Here is an 8,774-nt window from a genome sequence, read left to right as displayed (position 1 = left end):
GGTGGGGTGAGATATGGTCGAACTTCTTAGAGCCAGTTAAAAGTCTTGCAGAGGTGTTGAGGCAGGCTTTCAAGGATGCTATAGAGGTCTTAGGTAAGCCAGTGAGGGTGGAGCAACCATATTCTAGCCTGGAGATGACTGGAGCCTGAATTGCCGATTTTAGATCTGGGGAGTCGAGGAAAGGTTTCAGGTTTCTTAGGTAGTTCAAATGAAATCTGGCAGTTTTGGCCATCGTGTTGATATGGCCCGCATGTTCAGGTTGCAGTCTAAGGTAATTCCTAGGGATTTAGCAGAGTCCACAATGGTAGGAGAGCAGTTGAGCGCTGTGATAGCCTTGATCCAAACTTGAATGTCTGTATTTGCGTTAGGTGGTGAGATTAAGAGGAACTCAGTTTTTTTGGCATTGAGTTTAAGCTGGTTTGATGTGAGCCAGTGAACCATCAGCTTTAGGGCCTCATTCAGGGAGCGGATCTCCTCTGGGGAAGAGATTTTGATGTAGAGCTGTGTGTCGTCGGCATACATGTGGTAGGAGATGTTGGCAGTACGCAGCACCTCGGCGAGCGGTTCGAGGTAGAGATTGAAGAGGATACGGGACAGGGTTGAGCCTTGAGGGACTCCCACTGTGATCGGAGAGGAAGCAGATAGGTTGCCGTTGATCAGGACTCTCTGAGAGCGATTCCGTCCAGGCCCATCCTAAGTTTGAGGCGATTCAGAAGAATTTCATGGTTGACCATGTCAAAAGCCGAGGATAGGTCAAGGAGGATCAGGAGGCAGATTTTGCGTTGGTCAAGGGCTTGAACGGCATCATCCTCAATGTGGAGGAGAGTGGTTTCTGTGCTGTGCCCAGGTCTGAAACCAGATTGCAAGTCATCTAGAAGGTGGAAGCTGGTGATTTGTTGGCTCAGCTGTTGATGTACACATTTTTACAGCACTTTAGCTAGGAGAGGGATGTTTGAGATAGGTCTGTAGGTGTCAGGAGAAACCGGATCGAGTGTAGTCCCTCACAACGGTCATGGATGACACCATCAGCTTGGTACCACACTATCTATACTTCCCCCACACTGCGCAGCAACATCTGGAGACCAAGTAAGGCGTCTACGCCACAGCTGGCAACCCTCATATGTTATGCGCCAATTGACTGCACACATGTCCTTCTTTTGCCCCATGGCAACACTGCACACAGTAATCGCAACAGAAAGCACATGCATTCCATCAATGTGCAGGCAATAGTGGACCACCGGGGACTCTTCACCAATCTTGACGCCAACCACCCAGGCAGTGTGCATGATTCCTACATTTTCTGACAGTCCATCACCAACCAGCGATGCCAGGATGACACTCACGGAAATGCACTGCTCGTTGGCACATAACAAATGTACACACCAAACACCTCAACTCCACAATCATGCAACTCACAACTCTGGGGATGTACACGTCACAAGCTCACATACAACATGCCAAACAACATGCCCACCCACCAGACACAACAGCACAACTTACTGTGGGAACCTGGCCCAGCCATGCACAGAAGCAATCAACGGCATGGCACCTCAGCCACACATTAGCAGTCTGTGGGAAGGGGTGGGGCCCAGGCATGTGCGAAGGAGGCAAGTGACACATGAATCAGAATGTACACAATGCCAGGTGAAGCGTGGATGTGTTGGCCAGACTGCAGTATGCAGACCACGGACATGTCCATGTCGACATATACCACTGGTGTTTGGAGAGCAGTGGACAGTGGGCGCTAGCATGTCACCCCAGCCAGTGGGGAAGGTGGCGGAAATGTAGCTCATTACGTCTCCCCTGTAAGCGTGAGCGAAGTGGGCTGGCCCGGCGTACGCCAGGCCAGCATACAGGTGTGAATAAAAGGCACATAACTCTGGGCCTGGTCCTCTTCAGGAATGCCCAACATGTCTGTCAGGGTGGCGCCTCTCACCCCGCCATGAGGTTGACGTTGTCGCCGTGAGTGGTGTTGCCTGCAACCCTGTGCGCCTGCTGCCCGAACCAGTCTTGGCTGCCCCTGCGCACCCAGGCCGCAATGCCCACCTGCTGACACCGGCGTTTGTCGATGAGGAAACTCCACACCCAAGGCCCGCGACCTTGGCAATCTGCTATGACCATCACAGCCTCCGCGAGCAAGGCCCGCAGTACTCCTTTCTCGTTGACGTACTCTACCGGCTGACACAGTGCACTAGTAGGTCACACATTTGGAACTGAGTCTTGATTACACCATGGAAGTGAACATTATTTAATGCAGAGTTTTTGTCACTATACTCCCTTCGATGTGGTGCCACCAAGTCTGTGCATAGTATTACAACCACACGTGTCTGTGGGCCCAGGCGGACTACTGCCCTCGGGCCACAGAGCGCTCGGGTAGGTCACACAATTGGAACTGAGCATCGATTTTTCAATGGCAGAGTACATAACATTGCACACAAGGAGAGGTGTAAGAGGAAAACGTGTTGCAGTCAGGAAGAACAAAGGATCATCGTTATGGAGGAGCTCGAACACTACTGACAACCGTCCTGTGTCACTAATTCTGTGCATCTTGAGCCAATGACACATGGCTGTGTGCCACTGATGACTGCTGCCTCCGGCCTACACTGGGGTCCAGTAGGTCACAGACTCTTGATTTAGCAATGGCGGAGTTCATATCAGTGTACCGGCATCATCGGAGACACCATCCCCTCTCAGCCCCGGTGCCATTAAGTCCATTCCCGGACATTCATGGGCACTCTCTGGTCGAACTTTGGTGGTGTCTGAGTCTATGAGCTAGGGGGTAGTTTTCATACTCATGTAGCTGATACCGCATTGGTGGTGGAAACGAGGCTGTAGCATCCCACTTCTCAATTTTCTGCTTCCGGGCAGCTACTGCCCTCTGCATCATGCCCTGGTGGACACCTTCCACTATGCCCCATGACCCTCTGCCACAGTCCCCTTGGACATCGTCGAGGACCTGCTCAGTCTACATGGCCCTCCCTCAGTGGTCTGCAAGTCACAGTCCCGTGGCGGTGTGCCTGTACCGGCCCTGTGCATCTGGGGCCACTAACTCTGTGCAGCTCAAGTCAGGGACCCTGCTTGATTCAATATTTTATGCCCTCCGAGATAATGGCCTTGGGGTCATCAATGCCATGTGTCTGTGGCCCTGCGCTGTCCGCTGCCTCCGACCTCAACTGCGGTCCACCAGGGATCACACATCCAATCGAGTCCTGACCGGTCCGGACGTGGCATCACCGCAGGAGGCACACGCCACCATCGCCAGGACCACCTTCAACCGCCAACTGCCAGAGTCAAAAGAGTGGTACCGACAGACTGACGGAGTTGCTCCCACCTGTCGTGGATGCCATTATCAGCCTGATACCCTGCTCAGCACTCCAGGTGCCACTGACTCAGTGCACCGCAACCCATGGACTGTTACTGATTGAGTTTTGTGCTTTGGAGAGGTTGTGCAGCAATGTCACCTCAAGAAGTGTGGGAGGCCTGGGATGTTGATGAGGAAGAGGAAGCAGGTCTAGCACATCCCACTGCATATGCATCAGGAATATCTCTAAGGGACACGATCCTAGACATTTTTTTCACATGAGCGTGCTCAGCTCTAGTGTCCAAACCGCAGTGCACTGCAACTCCCGGACACTTCTGTTTGGATGTTGGGTGACCTCTGTACTTGCACAGGCTCCCTCTATGTTGCTCAGCAGTTCGCTCTGTTTTGCTGTTTTTTTCTGTTTCTGTTTCAATGGTGTCCACTGTTCAAGTTGCTGCCAGCACCAACCACTCCGTGCGGGCTGGCTTACACTCACCCCACAGACAACCAGCACATGCGTCACTGTACATGTGGCCCTGCCAATAAAGTGTCCGGGCACACGTGCCCTTAGCCAGTTACACACACTATCTGCGTGTGTTCCTGTGGTCTTGTTGTATGCATGAGGGCCCTGGGCCCCATGACATTACATTGTGCTGTGTACAGCGTTCGTGACATGTCACCGCAGGCAACGGGTTAGTGCTTCGACATGTAGCTTTGTCGTCACCCACTCAATACATAAGAGGAGTGGACTGGGCCGTCGTACGCAGAGCCAACGTGGGTGTGTGACTGATATTTGCGTGCCCCTGGGCATGGTTCTGTACTGGGAATGTGCATCTGCAAGTGTCTCTGTGGCAGTGTGGTTCTCCTTTGTGGGGTGTAGGTGGTCCCTGAAGGTTATTAGACATCCACGTATGTGATCGAATTCGCCTTTCATGGGTTCGGACCCCACCCGCACCTGTTTGGCCACCTTCTTTTGGCATTCTGGCACCTGGCATTGAAATGCCATGTGTGGGTCGGTGAAGGGTTGGGAGCCTGCCCTGCTTGCGGGTGCTTCCTGCTGAGTGGTCTGTTGCAGGGGTTGTGTTCTCCTCTATGTAGCTTGGCTGCCCTGGTCCTGGTGGTGGGTTGCATGGGATGTATATGGGCTGTTGTAGGGCATTGGTGTGGTGGTCCTCTCCGGCTTCACTGATGAGTGGTCTTCTCTGCTCTGCTGAGATGGTGTGCGTCCCTCTGCAACGTGAAGGGAAGATGCATGCTGGCATTGTGTTGACATGTATATTGGCGCATTGTTCTTGTTTACATGCAGACTGTATGTAAATGTACATTGTGACTGTTTGGGAGGTACAGGATTTAGATGAGGGGCAGTGGACATTTGGACAACAAGATTGATGTGAGGTTTTAGCGTACATTTCCATTTCACAGTTTCCAGCTCTGTCAAATGTAGTTGGCCTGTTTCTGTGCATGTGCAGAGCCAGTTGCGTCCTCTGTTATGCAGTGTCGGGTTTGCGCATTGTACCACATTGTCGACAATGTGTATGTGCTGGTATTGCTATGTGTGTGTGCTGCAGTGTGCCACGGGAATCAGGGACATGATCCTGAGTCATTGTGGGTGTGCAGTGTGCTACACATTGCTGTGCATGGGCGCCATTGTGCCCATCTCCCCCCGTCCCCCCAGTCCCTGGTGGTTACTCACACTGTTGATGTTGTGTCCGATCCTCCCGAGCTGTGTCCGCACTCCCGACTCCTTGCACCGTCTCCACACTGATGACTGTGGCCTCCGTTTCCTCCAGCTCCTCCTTTGGTGCTGGACTCCCACCTCCTATCGCCGTTGCTGCCTTCCTGATGGCAGCGGCTTTGTGCCTGGTTTAGATTTTTACATCATGCCAGCACCTCTTGGCCTCCTCCATGGGCCAGCCCAGCTGCTGAGAAACACCCACAGACTCTCTGGTCTGAGCAGGGCATCTATCGGCCCGCTCATACCAATCCCTGTGCTGCACAGGGATTGAGTGGGAGTCTGTTCCAGAGGCTGCTTGGATCCAGGACGAGGCCAGCAGGAATGATGTGACACTGGAGGCAGCCGGTGGTATCAGGTATGTTTTTAAAATGATTATTAACCTGTCACCCCCCTTTCCCCTTGAGCTCACTGTGCCCCACCCGCCACACCACTCTTTGCTAGTGGCGGCCACCGCTGCCTAGTAGGTAGTAGTGCAAAGGAGTTGGCAAACCTAAAACTTGGCTTGAAAAGTCAGGTGAAGTTAGCAAGCTCTGTTCTTCACAAACACCTACTGTTGGAAATCAGGTCTCTGGTTGGCAGAGGTATGCACCCTGTCCAAGTTGGGACCACAATTCTATGTCAAGGTCAGTCAGTCACACATTTAAATCCGCCCTTGCTCACCCTCTGGTAGCTTGGCCTGGAGCAGTCATGCTTAGCATAAAAGACTCCACAATGAGATATAAAATAGTATCTCTTTTACTCTTCAAAACAAGATAAAACCGATAAGAATCCAAGTAAAGCACTCAAATACGGAATACTTCAAGAATGTACAATGCTGAAAGAGCCCTTGTGCTTTCAGTAGGTTCTTTACGGTTAAGCTGGGGAAATGACTTTCTCCCTGAGTCAGCGCAAAGCAATGCTTCCAAAGTTATTTCAGTTAAAATGCAATATCAAGTTTGCAGGTGGCTACTTGTTCTGTTCAGGGCCGCCCGGGAGAGCACTGATGGGCCACGGCGGGCAGACGCCTGTCTTTCCTTGATGCATGCTGAGTGTGCCGGATCTCGTTGGACTGCCTTCGGGGGCTGCAGGTTCAGCAAAGTCGACAAACACATTTGGATTTCCAAAAGTGGCAGCCGACACTCTTTGAAGGCCTAGGAGAGCAAGTCAGGCAGAGTCAGACTCTGGATTAAACAGAGCCTAGCAGTGGTCATTTGTGCAAATGAAACCTATGATGGCCCTGAGATTTCCTGAGCAGTGGCCAAGCCAATAAGCCCTTGGAGTTACTTTGATTGCAAAAGGTTGTAGAGAACACATCCAGTCCATCTCATCGTTCAGGTCAGAGGAAGCAGGCCTACACAGCAGAGCAGGGAGTGGCAGCCCCTCCTGTAGCCCAGGAATCAGCAGGCAGTAGTCCAACACAGCAAAGCAGTTAGCAAAGTGTAGCTGTACCCCCACACCAGACGAGTATTAGAGACAGACTGTAAGGCACACAAGAGAGCTAAGAGCAGAAGGTTACTAATAAGTAATAAAAGGGGAGTTTAAGGCTTGGCAAGTAGTTGAAAATGCGGTGGAAGGCCTGATTCAAATTTCAAAGGCTATTTCTCTAGGTGGTACAACCAGTGCTGCAGGGCTACTAGTAGCATTTGGTTTACAGGCCATGAGTATATGGTAGATGGTATACCACTTTACTAGGGACTTGTAAGTGAACTTTAGCCTTGGTCCAAGGTAGTAAATTGCTCAAAGTCCTAACACCAGAAGAAACAAAGTCAAAAACACGAGGTCAGAGAGCAAAAACCACACCAGAAGATGCCTGGTCTAATACCTACCATATCTCTTGACTTCACTGGAGGGGATGTTTACTGTCACCAACTTCAAATATAACAAAGAAACAGCAGAAATCTCCAGATCCCAGCATACAACTTGTTAAATTCTCAGATCAACACCCAGGTAAAGGAAATACAATGGTATTACTTAACTAATACACACAACTAAAGGTTCAAATAAAAAAGGAGAAAAAAAGCTCTTCTAAATAAAACAGTATCAAGATTACGGTTTGCAGAGCCCATGTGGAATCTAATAGACACAGGAGACTTTAATTCCAATCTGATATTCACGCCCGATGAGGATGAAATCTTAACAGCGGATAATTCATATTGGTGCGTTCCACAGCAATATTACGCTGGGACCTGTAGTCTGGACCATATTGGTCAGCAATTAGCAAGAGATCTTGAATTCCGAGGTATGCGTGTGCTTAACAGAAGAGCGGATGAAGATCGCCCGCCGAAAAAAACGTACTATGGCCCAAGGGCACAATTGACGTTAGACTTTACACTTATAGCACTTCATCTAATGCCATTATTGGCCCGTTTTATCATTGAGTACACCACTTTGAGTGATCACTCAATGCAGCATGTCATCTTTAATCTAAACATGCCAAGATTTCATTTTACAAATAGACCAGATGGCGAAATTACTTCAATAAATCTAAAACGTCTGAGATGGACAAACACAACTAAAACAGATTTGCTATTAACAATAAAGGTTATCCTGGCCGAACAAACAATAGAACCCATGAATAGTATCCAAGCTTGGTTGCTTTTTCTAAACAAATTTGTAAAATTAATGAAAGAACTCGAAATCAGAGTTAAAAGATATGATCATACAAAAGATCTACCAAATGATCTACAAATGCTAAAAAGAGATCTAAAAAGAGTGCAAGTGAATCTGCACCTAGACCATTCTGAGGAGACAACACTGGAAACATTTTGACAGTTGAGGAAACAATATAAAAAGAGAATGTGGGAATTTCAAAAATGTAAAACTGAGAGCTTCTGGTCCAAATTAATATATAATGTAAGACATTCAAAGTTGAATACATTCTGGCAGAAAATAAATAATCTGTCAAGGTCTCGAAATGTATTAACATCGTTTGTTCAAGAGCAGGAATGGGATAATTTTCTCAGGAAGAAATTCAAACAGAAACAATTCAAAGACATGGACGATTGCCAATCGCTGAACACGATGCAGTCAGCTGAGCATTATCTAGTTCTACTGACAAATCCGTTATCTTACACAACAGAGGAAATAATAAACAAAGGTAAAAGTGACGGAGCTCCCGGCCCGAATGGCATTCCGCAAGCCATATTTAAACATGACTAGGAGTATTGGAGCACGCACCTAGGAAAACTTTACACTGATGTTGAAATTAACAATCTAGTTCCAGAAAGTTGGCAGGGATCAATCATAACCCCCATTTACAAAGGAGGAGACAGATCTTACCGTGCAAATTATAGGTTAATTGCTTCACAGGACATTGAAGCTAAGTATTTTGCCTCACTTATCCTTGAAGAATTGGTTGACTGGTCAAGAGAATGTAATTTAATCCCAAAAAATCTAACAGAATTCAGAAAGGGCATTGGAACTATTTCCAATATCCTGTCAATTTAACTGATTGCTGAAAAATGTAAAAACAAGAAACAGGACCTGCATCTGTGTTATATAGACTTAAAAGCTGCTTTTGACATTGTAGACCGGAAACTATTGTGGGCTAAATTAAATTCCTGGAATATACCGAAGAGAATATTTAGGGGTCTACTGCTGCTTTATACAGATACCTGGGGTCATGTGAGGCATGTGGACGGAGCAGCTAGAATTTCCAGAAAGGTGTATACCATCATGGGTTTAAAACAGGGGTGCGTGTTGGCCCGACACCTATTCAACGTATTCATTCCAGACCTATCTGGAAAGCTCAATGGAATT

This window comes from Lissotriton vulgaris, chromosome 3_1 (assembly GCF_964263255.1).
Source record: "Lissotriton vulgaris chromosome 3_1, aLisVul1.2, whole genome shotgun sequence".
NCBI lineage: Eukaryota > Metazoa > Chordata > Amphibia > Caudata > Salamandridae > Lissotriton > Lissotriton vulgaris.
This window is presented reverse-complemented; position numbering follows the sequence as displayed.